General features: G+C 44.2%; 1 protein-coding gene across 1 annotated transcript in view; it reads right to left on the bottom strand.

The window, feature by feature from the left end:
* DHPS (deoxyhypusine synthase) overlaps nt 1–18,551 on the bottom strand; it is a gene marked incomplete in the record, with an annotated part of 571,286 nt that overhangs the window by 29,989 nt on the left and 522,746 nt on the right.

Here is an 18,551-nt window from a genome sequence, read left to right as displayed (position 1 = left end):
ACACCATGCAAGTCACTTCGTCACAAAAGCTGATGAAGTAGTTTAGTTGCTTCTACTCTTCATTAGGCATTTTTCAAACTATACTTCTGTTTTTATACAGTTTCTTTCTCTTCAGAATAAAGATACAAAAAGCACTTTTAAATGTTTATAGTCCATCTTGAGGAAATTGTGAAGAACAGGCAACGGAGTCTTGCAAATATTTTTGCCTTGCAGTACCCACAAACTGATGCTCATCTCTCTCTCTCTCTAGGAGGGCCAGGCCAGTACAATCAGGGGTGACTTTTTCAGTATTCTACCAACTGTCCCAGTTCCCGCTTGAAGGAAGATAATATACCACACTGCTTAATTTACAATGGGAATCCGTTCCAGAGGTGGGGAAGGAGCTGTTTAAAAAATGCATTTCTCCACCTTGTTTTATTTGATTTCCTTGCTACTGAATATTCACAGCCTTTGTTCTGGTGTTTGTGGGACTGTTCAATTTGTAAGACTCTGGACTACTAGATCTCCAATAGTTCAGAAGACAAGGCACTGCTCTCCTCCAAGACGGCTGTAAGAAACTAACTAAAGGGACATGCTTCCAGTCTTTTAAGGTAGCTTAATGGTTTTTAAGCCAGTGATGATCTTCTCTAGGAACCCCGGGGCTTTTTCTAGCCGTCTGATGTGTCTAGTGAGGTACATCCCAAAAGTGATGCTGCATTCAATCATTTGGCCTAATCACTGCTGAACGTAATGGGACAATGACCTCTTTGGATCTGGAAGTTATCGCGTTGGTGATCGGCTGCACAAAATAGATGGATTTTGTGACTACTGTTAACTGTGATCAGAGAAAAGGGAATTATCAACCAAAGTACAAAGGTCTCTAAACATTATCATTTTGAAGTGAAGTTTTGTCTACACCGCATGCTGGAGGAGGGATGGTTTACTGACTATGTTACACTTTTCAGCATCTAGTTAAGTTTGTTGTTAGTACACCAGATGCTTACAAGTGCAAGCTCTTGTTGTAGGGCATGGGTGTCAAAGGGTGACTTGGCAATGTCTACCAATTTGCAGTAATCCGCAAACCTAGTCTGCCAGAGGTCCTGCTTTGTGGTCTGAAAATCAAATACCAATCAAAAAAAATCCCAGAGCAGAGCCCTGTGGAACACCACTGGTTATCATTACACTTTTTGATAATGCACCTGCTACTTGCATTGTTTGGGTTCTGTCCCTTAGTCAACTTTCTATACATCTGTACAAATGTCAATAAATATAAATAAAATCTTATACAGGAATCTATAATGCATTTAGCTTGAAAGTATGCTAGCATAGGGTACAGTATCAAAAGTCTTAGTCAGGTCAAGGTACGCAATGTGTACATTATGGCCACTGTCAATAGCTTGCATTACTCTTTCAAAAAGTTAGCCAGATTCATTAGACAGGAAATTGCCCGTCAAGGTGTATATATATATATATATATATATATATATATATATATATATATATATATATATATATATATATATATATATATATATATATATATATATATAATGTCATAGTTAATCAGACCATTTCTGTACATTTCTGTCTGCCTAAATCCTCCTGACCACCACACCCTGGTCTCCTATACTAGACTATATTTTTTCATTTTACTTCCAGCTTTCCCTGAAAAATACTTTTTGGATGGCTCTGTAGTCTCTATCTCCTCCTGCCTCTCACATTCTCAGTCACTATAGTTTCCTGCTTTGTAGATTTTTTTTTAGCTGATTTTCCATATTTTCCCAGGTGTAGTCCTGCTCCGTTCGCCCTTGCTATGCTCAGGCTCACTCTGCTACACATACCCTACCCCCATTCCCACCCACTCCTGACCACATTTCCTTTATTCTCTACTCTTCCACACCACACCCCCTATAGCCCCATCCCTCTTAATCACCTACTCCTCTCTCCCCCCTGCACTACCCCTACAACCACCTGCATCTCTACTCATTAAGCTTCATCCTAACTTGCACATACTCTAATCACAATCTACTTCTATCTTTACTCTTTAACCAGTCAGCTTATTTTACTTTACTCTTCTTCACACACACCATCACTACCTCACCCACAAATCACCATGCTTCACAACTCTCTCCTACTAGCACTGCTAACTACATCCACCCTCACTATCTTTTACAACTTCTCCTCTTATAATTTCCCCCTCCAACCTAAATTCCTCTCTCTCCCACATCGACTTATCCACCAGTCTTCCCTCAACTCCTTCATTCATTCTTAACCCCACCACTCTATACTGTATCTAAAACCCTACCTCCAAACACAAGACATAGCTCATTTAAACCAACCCATCCGAAAGGAAAACTCAAAGACATTCTTTGTATATCTAAGCCTCAACCAATCCCAACTTTCCTCTCCGTTTTACTCGCAGGTGACATGCATCCCAACCCTGGCCCAAGGACTACCCTCACCCCTTGATATTACCCTAATACAAACCACTTCTCCCACTGCTATATCCCACAGAAACACATCTCCTTTTACTCCATCAACCTGAGAAGCCTAGTAAACAAAACTGCTGAACTCCATTCTTGGATCTCACAGCACTCACTTGACATCATAACCTTTACTGAGATCTGGCTAAATCCCCATATCCCAGATAGACATTCTTCCCCCGGCTTAACATCCTAAGACTAAATCAAACCAAAAAAGGAGGTGGTGCTGCTATCATGTACACTGAAAACCTCACACTAACCCCTCTAATACCCCCTCCCATCTAATACCCCCTCCCCTCTAGACTCTCCTGCAGAACTTTTGGCAAACTGTAAATTAACTCCCCACACCTCACTTAACATTGCTGCAATCTACATCCCACCTGGCAAACATTACAGTACTAGGAAGTAGCCTCTTCTCGGTCCTCTGACCTCCACAATGAGACTATAATCATGGGTGATGTCAACATCAGCTGGTCAACATACCAACAGATCCTCCTCCATTAACTTACATGGTCTCACCCAACTATATCGCTAAATCCACTACCCACTCTGCTATACTAGACTGGATCCTATTATCACATCCCCATAAATATCGCTTCACCGAAACCCTACCAGACACCCTCAGTGACCACTCCCCAAACAAAGTCCTCCGTTTTACTAAATACATAACTCAAACCCCACACAATCAAAACATGCTGCAAACTAAGAAAGTCAACTCTCTGCTATTAACAGGACCTTCCTCAGCCAGTTACCTCTCGATAAAGCTGTCACAGAATTTAATAACATATTCCTTAACATATTTAACTCCCTTGCCCCCATACCCAATGCCAGAATAAAAATCTGACATATCCCCTTGGCTAACTCCCTCCACCCACTATCTAATGGCGCACAGGGACAAAAACTGGAAACTCTGGATCAAAACTAAACTGCCCATTCACCTCCAATATAGACAAATTCTTAACCTTACTACCCCAAAAATGCTGGCATGCTATTAATCAAATCCTTCATCCAGGTAACCCATCCACTCTCCAACCAAGTCCCACAATCACTCCCCTCCAAACCACTAACTCCTACTTCAGAGTCCATTAGCAAAATGATCAACCACCTGAACTCCAACTGCACCTCACCCACCATCCCTCCTACTCCCTCCACCACCTCCCCTTCTTTCTGCTTAAAAACTGCATCCACCAGCTACATAAAATCTCTGCTCCTTAAGCTCAAACCTTGTTCTCCCTCCATAGACAGCCTCCCTCCACTCTTTCTCCAGCTAGCTGCCAACTCCCCAGCCCTTAACCATCTCTTCTCATCAACAGAGATATTACTGAAGCTATAGTCCCAGCCATATGGAAAAAGTTCTACACTCTTCCCATCCATAAGAGGCAACTCCAGCGAACTATCCAACTACAGGCCTATAGCAATTCTAAAACCCCTCTCTAAGGTCTTAGAAAAATGTGTACACAAACAAATCCTATATTACCTTACACAAGAGAACCTAATTACCCCCACCCAACACAACATGGCTGCCGTCCTGGTCACAGTACCTCTATTGCCCTCATCTCCTTTATAAACACCATCTCTCATGCTACACACCAGAATAAACTAGCCTCCTGTCTCTCTCTTGACCTCTCAAAGGCATATGACAGTCTCCCACTCCCTCCTCTTAGTCAAACCATCTCAAACTCTTCTACCACCACAATCTCCTGGTTCTCTAGTTACCTCAGCAATAGTCTCCAATCTGTCAAATGGAGCTCAGCAACCTCCCCTGAACTCCCTATACAGATGGGAGTACCACAAGGGTCAATTCTAGGACCACTGCTATTTAATATTTTTACTAATCAATTATCTACAACACCACGTTCATCACTAGTGCAGTATGCAGATGACTCCATTATGATCTCCATAGCCGATACCCTTCCCAACCTCCACACTATAAAAACACAAGACTCCTCCTTGTCTATTGAAAACTGGCTCAACTAAAACAATCTTATTTTAAAACCAAAGAACAAACTCTTACTCTTTGTACCAAAAACAATGGCCCACCTGAAATTATCACCTCCCACAATAACGTACCCATCTCAGTGGAAAGCCACACCAAACTCCTAGGGGTCATTAATGATGATAGGCTAAAATTTGACCTGCATGTTCTAAGTAACGAAGAAAACCCATCAAAAACTTGGGTCTCCTTTATAGAAATAAAATTCTCTCTCTAGTACTGCTAAAACTGCTCCATCACATGCCTACCTACAACCAACTCTTCTCAATGGCTCTCAAATACTCACCAATTTACAGACCTCACATACTTCTAAACTAGAATCCACTTATAACAAAGTAGCTAAATTTGCTGCCAAACTACTACCATACTCCTCTCATCACTGCTTAACACTCAAAAAGCTGAAATGGTTAGAATTCCCCCATAAAGTACAGTTGTGTACCTACCATAAATGCAGATGTTAGAGTGTATTCACTGTTGCAGTCATTACACTTGGGTTATCCTGCTGACAGGCTACCCGCAGTCGGGCTGAATTCCAAAGTCCTGGTCCGGCGTCGGTTGCCGCTGCCTCTTCCCTGATGTCAGTGCACCAAGGGTATACAATATGCAACAGATGCCATTTTCTTCAGTTTTTCTTGCCCCAGATGTCAGGTGCCCCCAAGAAGGTAGGCAATACATATTGCTTATAAAAACACACTACAATAAAACAATACCTTCATCTACAAGCAAATACACCACACAGGTTCTATATAATAGAGAAGTATAGATAAGACCCAGCAAAGAAAGGGGGATGGAGGGAGGGTAACCTGGACTGCAACAGTGAATACACTAGAGCATCTACATTTATGGTAGGTACACAACTGTACTATGTTCATCATGTTTCACTGTTGGTCATTACACTTGGGTTGAATCCCAAAGCTGAGGTTGGGCGGCTGGGTCTGAATAGGATTCGGAGTGGCTATGAGGCCCTGCAGAACTGCAGTGGCAAAGCCTGCTCTGGATTTAGAGTAAAGAGGTAAGTGATAATGTTTGGTAAAAGTGTGCACTGAACTCCAAGTTGCAACCTCCAAAATTTCCTTGGTTGGTACTCCTCTGAGAAAGGCTGCTGAAGTGGCTGCTGCCCTGGTAGAACGTGGCCTAATATTCTTAGGCACTGATTTGCCATGCTGTGCATAGCAGAAACGAATGCAGTGTCCTATCCATTTTGAAATAGTCTGCTTTGAAATAGCATTTCCTTGTGATCCTGCAGCATATGCTACAAACAGATGCTCAGTTTTTCTGAAAGCTTTTGTTTTGTCCAAGTAGAAGCATAGCTGCTTGTGTATGTCCAAAGAGTGCAGAAGTCTTTCCCCTTTATTCTGGGGATTTGGATAAAATGTTGGCAAATGAATGGTTTGGTTAAGAGCCACACTGGATACTACCTTTGGCATAAATGTTAGGTTTGTCCTTAAAGAAACCCTGTCCGGATGAAAAATGATAAAAGGTTCCACTGCCATTAAGGCCTGTAACTGAGACTCTTCTTGCTGAAGTTTTTGCTAGGAGCAGAGCAAGTTTTCCATAAGAATTTTATATCAGCTGTATTGGCTGGCTCAAAAGGAGGCAGTGTGAGCTTTTCCAAGACAAAGTTGAGGTCCCATGTAGGTATCTGTGCTCTCCTTGGGGGGGTCTTATGTTTTTTTGCCCCTCTGAGGTACTGTCTTAGCAGTGGATGTGAGAAAATAGGAGGTTGCGTATTGTAATGAGCTGAAATGGCAGAGGCATGGATTTTAATTGATGAAAAGGATAGGCCTTTGTCCAGCATCTCAGTTAGGTATTGTAAAATCTGAGGAATATTTGGAACAAGTGGTTCAAGTCCTTGTCCCTGGTTCCAAGCACAGAATCTCTTCCAATTTTCTGCATAAGATTTCCTGGTGCTGGGCCTCCTGGCTTCCCAAATGACATCCATAACAGCTTTAGAGAGAGGTGTGTTCTGAGTGGCTATATTAATTGCCATGCAGCCAGATTTAAGGTTCTGAGTTGACTGTGCAGGATCGTATTGTTTTGCTGAGTCAGAAGATGAGGAGTTTGAGGTAAAGTCCAGGCTGGGCCTTGAGACAAGCTTTTTAGGATTGGGTACCAGTGCTGGCGTGGCCAGTCTGGGGCAATCAGAATCATTTTTGGTTTCTCGTCTGACTTTTAGGAGTATCTTGGGGAGGAGAGGCAGTGGTGGAAAGGCATAAACTGTTAGGGTTTTCCAGCTGAATGGAAGAGCATCCACTTTCCATGCTTGTGGGTGATAAGTCCTTGTGAAGAATCTCTGCAGTTGGCAGTTTTGAGGGGAGGCAAAAAGATCTATGTCTGGGCATTCCCATTTCCTTGTTATCATGCTGAAGACCTGTGGATCTAGTTTCCACTCGTGAGGGTCCATGAGGTTTCTGATTAGTTCATCTGCCAGAGTATTTTTCTTTCCTGGCAGGAATTGTGCCTGCAGATGTACTTGATAGGTCAGTGCTGTTCTCCACAAAGTCATGGCTTGCCTGCAGAGGGGGTAGGAATGCATGCCCCCTTGCTTGTTTATGCACCACATAACTGTAGTATTGTCTGTCTGCAGCAATAGCTGTCCTGGATGTATTAGATCTTTGAAGGCTGTCAGGGCATAGATCTTTGAAGGCTGTCAGGGCATTCTGTACAGCTAGCATCTCTTTTTGATTGATATGAAGATGCATTTGGTCCGTGGGCCACGTGCCCTAAATACATTTTCCTGCCATGTGTGCCCCCCAGGCATAATCCAATGCATCTGTCGTTAGTGTCTGCCTGGCTGTGGGTAAAGTGAAAGGCTGTCCCTTGTTGTGGTGACAGGCTAGTGCCCACCATCGAAACTCCTGCTGTAGGCAGGGGATAAGAGTTATTATTGTTTCCAGGCTGTGGCAATGTTGAGTCCAAACACTTTTTAGATACCATTGTAGCTTCCTCATATGCAGTCCTGCATATGGAATTAGCAGGATGCAGGATGCCATGAAGCCCAAAGCCTGCAGAATTTTTCTTCCTGGTAACTGGGTCTTTGTTGCTATCATTTGAAAGTAATGAGTCTGATGCCTTTGCTTGTCTGGCGTGAGATAAGCCATCTGGGCAGTTGTATTTAACCTGCACCCAGGAATATTATAGGGCACTAGTTTTGATTTCTTTTCGTTTACTGTGTACCCTAGGCAAATTAATAATCTTTTTACAAACGCCAGATGCTGTAGCAGAATGTCCTTGCTCTCTGCTTGAATAAGGCAGTCGTCCAAGTAGGGATATATTTGAATTCCTTTTTGTCTGCAAAATGCAATTACTGGTGCCAGGCATTTTGTGAAAACCCTGGGCGCAGTAGATAAGCCAAAGGGCAGTGCAGAGAATTGGTAATGCATTGAGCCAGCTATGAATCTGAGGTATCTTCTGCACGATTGTCTGATTGGGACATGCAGGTATGCCTCTTTGAGGTCCAAAGTAACTAGCCAAGCCTTCTTGCCCAGCATGGGTAGAAGTTGCTGCAATAAACATTTTGAATTTTGGAACGTCCAGGAAAGTATTTAGAATAGACAGGTCCAGTATTGGTCTCCAGGCTTTGTCCTTTCTGGGTACCAAGAAAAGTCTTGAGTAAACTCCTTGCCCCTGCTCTTGCTGTGGTACTTTTTGAATAGCCCTCATGTCCATGAGAGCAGAAATTTGTTTTTGTGCCTCTGCCCATTGATTGTGTGGCAGGTCTGGCATACCTTTTGACCTTGGTAGGGTGTGAAAGTGGAATCTGTAACCCTGAGAAACAATATTCAGAACCCATTTGTCCTGGGTGATCATGTGCCAGTTTTGTGAAAAAAGTGCTAGTTTTCCCCCCAAGGGGGCTGCCAAAAGGTAAGTTCTTGGTAACTGTAGAGGAAAGTCATTGGGACCGTTTCCTATAAGGTTGTGATTTGTCTTCTCCGCCTTTGGGGGCTGAAGCACCCCATTGTTTAGGCCTGTATGAGCCTTGGGGCGGAGATCTTCCTCTTGGGTGTCTGTATCTGCCTCTGTGGCCTGTCTGACACTGGAAAGGGCCAATTTTTTGAAGGCCAGTTCCTGCTAAAATCTAGGTTGCTGAACCTGTAAGAAACCCTTTACTGTCTGCATTGTTTTTGCTTTATCCTCCATTTTCTTTAACACCTCTTCTGCCTTAACACCAAACAAAGTATCATGCTGTAATGGAGCATCCAATAATTTTGCTTTAACATGATCAGGTAAACTCTGTTCTTTTAACCAAGCATGCCTTCGAATGACAGAACCTGTAACTGCGGCACTGCAAGATGCCTCTAATGAATCAAAACCACATTGCAAAGTATGCTTTCCCACTTGTTCAGCTGCATGCAATAAATCCTGCATTTCCTTATTTTCAGGACATTCATAGCTTGTAAGCATTTTCTGTTTTAGCAAATACATTAAGTATTGTTGATATTTAAGCATGTGAAACTGGCAGTTTAAAGCCCTTACACCTAAAGTAGCAGAGGTGTAAACTTTCTTCCCCCATCTGTCCAGTGCTCTAGAATCCCTATCCGAGGGTACAGGGATTTTTGCAGTGGAAGCCTTGACCCCTTTGGTACCCTGAGAAATAGTTTCTGGATCAGCAGCAGGGTTTTTATAAAGAAATTTATGTGAATCTGGAACCCTGTAGTACCTGTCTGGCTTGACTGGTGCAGGGGGTAAAGAATCAGGAGACAAACTGGAATCAGAGAATACATCGTCAACAATATCTAGTATAGGAGGGATAGCAAGAGGTCTGTGCTGAGGCAATAAAAGAAAGTCTCAGAGCCTTTTCTTAGATTCTGAATAATCCTGGCTCTCCCAATGGAAATGTTCCCTCATGGTATGCAGGGTTTCCCCAAAAGAGTAGTCCTCAGGAGGAGAGGCTGAAGGGATAGATTCTTCAGCATCAGAGTCCTCATAGGGAGGAAGAGAATATCCCTGTTCTGAAAAGGAATCAGAAGAAATAGAAACCTGGTTAGAGGAGTCAATTAGTGTCTTGCCTAGGCCTTTTATCAGGAGGGGGATGGGAACCCCTGATCAAAGTAATTAGGTCCTCAGCCATTTTCAGCATCTCTTTCTTTGGCATGGATGACCAGGAGAATGCCATACTTGTTTCTTTGCCTTTAAAGGCGTTTTAGACTTTGCCTTTGCTGAAGTGGTCTTGATAGTAAGCTGTGTAGGTCTGAAGACACCCTCAGAAGCAGATGCCTGCTCAGCAGCTCCGGACCCATCTGAGGGAATTGTTTCCGTAGGCCCAATACCTTGAGTTTCCAGAGGCCTAGCTGTCTCCACGTGGGAGTCTGAGACGGCGTGTGGCTATGAGGTAGCGGGTGTCAGGGGCTGCGAAAGAGCCTCACTGAAAACCGGTGAACTGGCGACTGGCCTAGAAGAGGCTTCGTTGTCTGTTTTGGACTTCGGATGCCTGTCTTTCTTTGTCCTTGCACTTTTTATGGACTCAGGTCATCAGTTGCTCTGACGGCATTATATAGTTAAACCTTCAGCCAAAGTAATGTAAAGCAAAGTCAGACACTTAATAGTGCATTGGTTGAATCTACCACAAAACAGACAACTAGCAACGTCGTGGTCAGGGCCTAGGCAAGGAATACAGTAAGAATGAAAATCCTTGAGGTATTTGCTTCCCACAAGAAGTACAATTGTTAACTTTTACTGACATCGGTCTAGAGCAAGAAAAAGTTTCCCCAACGGGGTACTTAGCTTTACTGAAGACTTCGTATCTGAACTTCAAATTTGAAAATCTCAGGAGTCGGCAGACTGGCACTTGCGAACTGCTTTTGCTTCGGGCACCGCGCAGCAAGAAAGACTGAAGAAAATGGCGTTGGCTGCATCTTGTATACCCCTGGCGCACTGATGTCAGGGAAGAGGCAACAGCAACAGACGCCGGAACAGGACTTTGGAATTCAGGCCGACTGCGGGTAGCCTGTCAGCAGGATAACCCAAGTGTAATGACTGCAACAGTGAAACACGATGAACATCCTACTCCTCCCCCAGCTTCACATAATCCATTCCATTCTATACCAGCCAAATTTCTGTCCAAGTATTGCATCCATCATCTCCTCATACACCTCAGCTATAACACTCCAGAGCTCTGACCAACATCTTTTATCCACTCACAAACCCAAGATCAACATAGGGAAAAACCTTTATAGCCGTTACCAAGCTGAAAACTGGAACAAACTACCACTTGATATCAGACACATCAGATCCAAACTCCAATTCAGAAAGGCAGTAAAAAATCACAAACAAAAATAAACTGTCAATGCCATCTCCCCCGTGACTGACCCAACTCTCTAGGCTACCCATCTCTCACCTTTCTCCTTTGGCAGTGAAAACACAACCTTCCTCCTACCTCTGTCTGTTCAACTCTAAGTCATCTTACCAAACTCTCTGCCCCTAACCTCACTCTTATAAAATCATTTCATACTACCACCTCTAATACCACTCTCAGCTAGATTAATCTGTATTGATGTATAGCTTTTAACAGTAGAATGGCTAAGCTTAGAAACCTACTCGCCCACCTTTTACTATACAATAACCACTAGTCCTTGCCCTGTAAATCTTCTGTATCATTTCTTTTTACTACTGCACTGCACCTTAATAAGTACTGACACGTACACACTAATTACCACTCAAGGTAACCTGCTTTTGTATATATCTACTTATATTTGTATACGTTATCTTTTGTATGCATGCATCAACTGTGGAGCTTTTCTCCCAGAGTCTCCATTGAAAAAAGGCTCCGTCTCAGCTGGACCAACCTGGTCAACAAATGACAAATAAAATAAAATAAATATACTTTGTGACTTTGCATAGGATCATAGAAGGTTAACAGGCTAATGGCCGTGGGGCCCTTACAAGCCTAGCCACGGGTTTATCCCCAAAAAAGAAACCTCAGTCAGCACCTGTCGCTTCTGTCAATGAGACACAGGTGGAACTCCTAGGACAAATTTGTGCTTTCCCATCCACTCAAGGTTGTGCCTGAAGAGGGTCAGTGAGGCACTCTGACATGTATGGGAAGTCTATTCCAGAGATGGGGCAGCCTCTGGGAAACAAAACTGTCTCTCCAGCGGCTATTATTGATGGTATTAGATATAGGCCTTTAGAGCGGGTAATGCAGTACGAGTTAGACTTACCGATATGGAGCATCTCTAGTAGGGCAGATTCCAATATTGCCTTACAGGTGAGAAACGCACAATTTGTACGATACTGAGTAGAGTGATAGTGATTTGAGCCTGTCCACACAGGACAGGTGTTGGAGGCCATGGATTCTCTTTGTGAGGTATTTCTGTGGCCTTTCCAGTTGGTGCAGGTGTATGGAGAAGTACATACCAAATGGGGCGATATACTCAATTGTTGGCCTAATGAGGGAGGAGTACAGAGAAGTAATAACCTCCTTTTTTCTGGATGCAATCTCTTTACTTATGAGACGAACCACATAAAAGGCTTTTCAGACCGCTGCTGCTGCATGGTGGTCAAATGCGAGATTTTTGTCAACCTGAGTGCCCAGGTCTCTCACCACAGGTTGTGTGCTTAGGGGGTTGCCACTGATATGGTAATCAGCAGGTGCCATGTTTTTGCCAAATGATATATTTTTTTGTGTTTAACTTAAGGTCATGATTTTGGCACCAGTCATTTGTTGCTGTGAGACCCTCTTGCAGTATGTTAACATCATTTGGGGAGTCAATGATGGCACCAAACTTAGTCATCCACAAACTTGGTCAGCCACAGACCTTGCATCTTTGCCTGGACCTCTGAGAAGTAGATGCCAAACAGCAGGGGTCCCAGGACAGATCCCTGGGGAACACCACTAGTGACAGATCTACTGTCTGAGGTGGAGGCACCTATTTTGACCTTGTAGGTCCGGTCAGTGCGTCAGTTGGCCACCCACCTGATGGGACAGGGATTTACGCCAAGTTGTGTTAGCTTTTTGATGATGCCAGAGTAGGGGATTGTGTCAAAGGCCTTGGCCATGTGCTAACTTTCCCTCATCCAGGGTCTTGGTGACAGTCTCAAAGAAGTTAACCTAGCTCAATAAGCAAGATCTGCCCTTGACTAATCTGAACTGGGTGGGGTCAGGTGCTTGGAGATTGCCTATGTCCTTGTTCATGAGATACATAACTCCAAGGCTTTACAGGTCAGGCTTAAGCTAATGGGGAGAATAGTTTCCACAGTCAGTAGTGGAATCACCTTTGTGCAAGGAGATGACAATGGGAGATGTTCATCGTGTTACACTGCTGCAGTCATTACACTTGGGTTATCTGCCATCAGGCGGTCCCGCAGTCGGCCTGAGTTCCAAAGTCTTCGTCCGGCGTCTGTTGTGGTCGCTTCTTCCCCGACATCAGTGCGACAGGGGTATAAAAGAGGCAGCCGATGCCAATTTCTTCAGTCTTTCTTGCCGTGCGGTGCCCGAAGCAGAAGCAGTTCGCAAGTGCCGGTTGGCCAACTCCTGAGATTTTCAATCAGAATTTCAGAACCAAAGTCTTCTATAAAGCTAAGTACCCAGTTGGGGAAACTTTTTCTTGCCTCAGACCGATGTCAGTAAAAGTTAACTGTATTTCTTGTGAGAAGCAAATACCTCATAAGGATTTTCATTCTTACTGTATCCCATGCCTAGGCCCAGACCACGACGTCACTGGTTGTCGGTTTTGTGCTAGGTTTAACAAGTGCACTTTTAAACGTCTGTTTGATTTTGCCTGACATTACTTTGGCAAAAAATTTAATTACACCATGCTGTCGGAGCAACCGATGACCGGGATGCATAAGAAGCGCAAAGACAAGGACAGGCATCAGAGACCCAGACCTGACTAGGCCTCTGCTAGGCCAGTCGCCGGTTCTCCGGTTTTCAGCAAGGCGCCTTCACAGCCCCCGACGACCACTGCTTTAGAACCACAGGCTGCCTCCGACTACCAAGCGGAGATGGCTGGGCCTCCGGATACTCTACCTTTAGGCCCTACTGAGACTATCCCTGAAGAGGAATCCGGAGCAGTTAAACAGCCCTCAGCTGCACAAGGTGTCTTCAGACCGACTACACCAACTATCAAATCTTATGCAAAGTCTAAAACTCATTTAAAAGTAAAGAAGCCAGTACAACATTCTCCAGTACAGGCCCCCATGCCTAAGAAACATGCTCATAATGGCCGAAGACCTAATTACTCTGATCAGGGGTTCCCATCCCCCTCCTGATAAAAGGCCTAGACAGGAGGAAGACTGACTCCTCTGACCAGGTTTCCATTTCCTCGGCTTCCTCTGCAGATCAGGAATACTCTTTACCCCCATATGAGGATTCTGATGCTGAAGAATCTATCCCTTCAGCCTCTCCTCCACAGGACTATTCTTTTGGGGAAACCTTGCATACCATGAGGGAACATTTTCACTGGGAGGGCCAAGATTACTTAGAATCCAAGAAAAAGCTCAGAGAGTTCCTCTTATTGCCTCAACACAGACCCCTTGCTATTCCACCAGTATTAGACATTGTGGATGATGTTTACTCAGAATCTAGTTTAAATCCAGTCAAACCAGACAGAGTCCCTGACTCATAGGTTCATAGGTTCATACTAGGCTATCTGCCCGAGGGCATTTACAAGCCTAGCCCATAGTTTTGTGGCTTATGCCACCCCTTTAGTATGGGGAACTATACCCATTATTTTGCTGTGCCTCTGTTGAGCAGTGACACTGAGGTAATCCCTGGGGTATATCTGCGATCTCCCATCCATTGGTCAAGATTTCTCTTGAACAAGGCCAGCGAGGTGCTCTGCCTCACATATACCGGGATTTTATTCCACAGCACAGGGAGTCTTTGGGTGATGAATCTATCCCTCCAGCACGTCCTATTAATAGCCGTGTCGAGGTTTAAGTCTCCCGCCCTTGTGGCTCTGACGGATCTAGATTTTTGAGGTGAAGCATATTTATCAAATCTGGGTTTGACATGGCCTTGTATGTTAGGCAAAGGTCACCTCTGAGCAAGCTGGCGACTGAATAGAGCTGGAGTTCTTTCAGTCGGGCAGCATAGGACAGATGTTTGAGACCCTTTATCCTTTTGGTGAGGAACTTTTGTGGCCTCTCCAGCTGCTGCAAGTGTCGGGTCAGATACATTCGAATGGGGCATTGTACTCAATCATTGGTCTGATGAGTGATGAGTATAGGAGACTATGACCTCCCTTGATCTAGATGAGAATCCCTTCATGATAAGGTGGGCAATGTAGAAGGTCTTCCTAACTACTTTAGCTACATGGGTGTCGAATGACAGACTACTATCTACCTGGGTCCCCAGGTCCCTGATAACTTCTTCTGTACTCAGTGGATTACCACCTATTTGGTAGCTAGGGGTAACCTTGTTTTTCCGAAGGGTATGACTATGCATTTTTGGCATTTAACTTTAGGCCATGGGCCTGGCACCAGTTAAGCGTTTGTGTGAGACCCTTCTGAAGGATATCTGTGTCAGATGTGTTTTCTACTATGGCCCAGTTTGCAGTCATCTGCAAACTTTGTCAGCCAACCCTCCTGTGTTTGCTTGTACTTGGGAAAAGTAGATGCCAAACAAGAGTGGGCCCAGGACTGAGCCCTGTGGCACACCACTTGTGACACGCTTTGAGTCTGACATGGTGCCAGCAACTCTGACCCTCTGAGTTCTGTCACTCCGCGAGTTTCGAACCCATCTTGTGATGTATGGGTAAACATTTAAGCAGATGAGTTTTTCAATGAAACCCGAGTGGGGTATTGTATCAAAGGCCTTCCAGATCGAGGTAGGCTGTATGGACTGCCTTTCCTCATCAATGGCTTTGGTGACTGTTTCAAAAAGTCAACCAAGTTTAGAAGGCATGATCTGCCTTTGACAAAGCCAAACTGGGATGGATCCAAAGTCTGCAAATTCCCTATGTCTTTATTTATGAGGTCCATTATGATCCTCTCCATGGCTTTGCAGATAAGGCTTGTCAAGCTAATGGGCGGTAATTTCAGGGTCGGTGGAGGCACCGCCTTTGTGAAGTGGGACCACAGTTGCAGTCGCCACTCCTGGAGTGCATCCAGAGGTAAGACTATGATTAAACAGCTGTCCTAGCTGTGGGTTTAATTCTCGTTGAGTTCGCGGGAGCACACAGCCGGGGACACCATCAGGTCCCATGGATGCTGTGTTTTTTGCTTTGAGAGAGCAGTTCTCACTTGGGCGTTGGAGATGTTTGGGGGGCTGCAATCGCTTTGTATAGATATCTCTCCTTTTGGGGGCGGGGGAGAAGTTTGCACTGAACCTGTCAGCCAGTATGTTGGCAATGTCTGTAGGATCAGTAATCTTCACATCATTTTGAACTAGTTCTGAGCATATCTGGGAGTTTCCTCCCAGGTTTCTAACATAGCTAAAGAAGGCCTTATGATTGTCTTTTGAGTCTTTAGCTATTTTTCTCTCAAAATTTGCTTTGGATGATTTTATGAGAGCTCTTAGTTTTTTACTTATAGTGATCAAGGGTGTCTTACCTTTTAAGGATTTTGCTCTATCTTGTAGTAGCTTCCTCCTTTTGTTGTAGAGTTTGTTTATGGCTGGGGTCCACCAGAGTGGACGCTTGCCTTTGGTACAAAGAGTCTTTGTTTTTCTTGGGATTGCCTTATCCATGCAGTCCTCTCACAAATTTCTATACAAAAGCCCTGTTGCTGACCCAGAAACCATTTCCAAGGGTCACAAAGGGGTTAAGGCCTCTACAGCTAAAAATCCAGTTCCCTCTGAAAGGGATTCTAGAGCATTAGACAGATGGGGAAAGAAAGTATACACTTCAGCAACTCTAGCAAGGAGGGCCTTAAATTGCCAGTTTCACATGCCGAAATATCAGCAAACATTTGATGTCTCAATTAAAACAAAAAATGCTCACACATTCAGAGCAGCCTGACTACAAGGAAATGCAGGATTTATTGCATGCAGCAGAACAAGTGGGCAAACATACTTTGCAATGTGGATTTGATTCATTAGAAGCCTCTTGTAGGGCAGCAGTTACAGGGTCTGTCATCCATAGACATGCTTGGTTAAAAGAACAAAGTTTACCTGATCATGTTAAAGCAAAATTATTGGATGCACATTTACAGCAGGATGTTTTATTTGGAGTCAAAGCAGAAGTATTAAAGAAAATGGAGGATAAGGTAAAAATCTATGCAAACGGTCAAGGATTTCTTACAGGTGCAGCCCCCTCGTTTCAGCAGAAATTGTCAATTAAAAATTAGTCCTTTCCAACTTCAGACAGACCTCAGAGGAGCAGATACAGACGCCCAAGAGGCAGAGGTCTACCACAAAGCTCTTACAAGCCTCGCCAATGGGGTAACTTCAACCCAGAAAGGAGGGGAAGACAGGCAACAATCCTATAGAAAACAGTCCCAATGACTTCCCCCTCCGGCTGCCAAGCATCTCTCTCTTGGCAGCTCCCTTGGGAGGAAAACTAGCACTTTTTGCACACAATTGGCACATCACCCAAGACAGATGGGTTCTAAATATTGTATCTCAAGGTTACAGGTTCCATTTTCACACTTTACCAAGGCTAAAAGGAATGCCAAACCTGCCACCAAATCAATGGGCAGAGGCTCAAAAACAAGTCACAGCACTCATGGACATGAGAGCTATTCAAGAGGCATCAACACAGGAGCAAGGACAAGGATTTTACTCAAGACTCTTTCTGGTCCCCTGAAAGGACAAAGCCTGGAGGCCCATTCTGGACATTTCTACTCTACTTACCTGGAAGTTGCCAAATTCAAAATGTTGACACTACAGCAACTTCTTCCCATGCTGGGCAAGAAGGCTTGGCTAGTAACGTTGGACCTCAAGGAGGCATACCTACATGACCCTATCAGACAAAATTGAAGAAAATACCTCAGATTCTTAGCAGGTTCAACGCATTACCAATTCTCTTGCACTGCCCTTTGGCTTATCTACTGTGCCCAAGGTCTTCACAAAATGCCTGGCACCAGTAATTGCTTTTTGCAGACAAAGAGGAATTCAAATATACCCATACTTGGACGACTGCCTTATTCAAGCAGAAAGCAAGGACATTCTTCTAAAGCATCTGGCGTTTGTAAAAAACTTACAAAGTTGCCTAGGGTACACAGTAAACGAAAAGAAGTCAAAACTAGTGCCCTTTCAAGAGATAATATTCCTGGGTGCCAGCTTAAATATAACGGCCCAGATGGCTTATCTCATGCCAGACAAACAAGGACAACTGACTCAATACTTTCAAATGTTGGCAACAAAAACCTAACTCCCTGCAAGAAAAATTCTGCAGGCCTTGGGGTTCATGGCATCTTGCATACTACTAATTCCATACGCCAGACTGCATATGATGAAGTTACAATGGTATCAGAGAAGCGTATGGACTCGGAACAGCCACAGTTTGGAAGCAATAATACCACTCATCCAGAGTTTCAATGGTGGGCACAGGCATGTCACCACAACAAAGGACAGCCTTTCACCTTACTCACAGCCAGGCAGACAATAACAATGGATGCATCGAATTACGCCTGGGGAGCAAACGTGGCAGGACAATGTATTCAGGGCAAGTGGACCACAGACCAAATGCATCTCCACATCAATCAAAAAGAGATGCTAGCTGTACAAAATGCCCCAAATGCTTTCAAGGACCTTCTACATCCAGGACAATTGCTACTAAAGACGGACAACACCACAATTACATAAACAAGCAAGAGGGCACACATTCCTACCCCCTATGCAGGCAAGCAATGACTTTGTGCAATACAGCACTGACCTATCAAGTTCAACTGCAAGCACAACTCCTGCCAGGAAAGAAAAATACACTGGCAGACTAAGCAGAAATATCATGGATACGAGTGGAAACTAAATCCTCAAGTATTCACAATGATAACTCAGAAATGGGGGAGCCCAGACAGATCTTTTTGCCTCCCCCCTGAACTACCAACTACAGAAATTTTGCACAAGGACATACCACACACAAGCGTGGAAAGTGGACGCCCTATCATTCAGCTGGAAAACACTAAAAGTTTATGCCTTCCCACCACTGCCTCTTCTGGCAAAGGTACTCCTGAAAGCCAGACTAGAAAGGCCACAAATGATCCTCATTTCACTG

Source organism: Protopterus annectens, chromosome 9.part0 (assembly GCF_019279795.1).
Source record: "Protopterus annectens isolate FY-2018-M chromosome 9.part0, PAN1.0, whole genome shotgun sequence".
Taxonomy (NCBI): domain Eukaryota; kingdom Metazoa; phylum Chordata; order Ceratodontiformes; family Protopteridae; genus Protopterus; species Protopterus annectens.
This window is presented reverse-complemented; position numbering and strand designations above follow the sequence as displayed.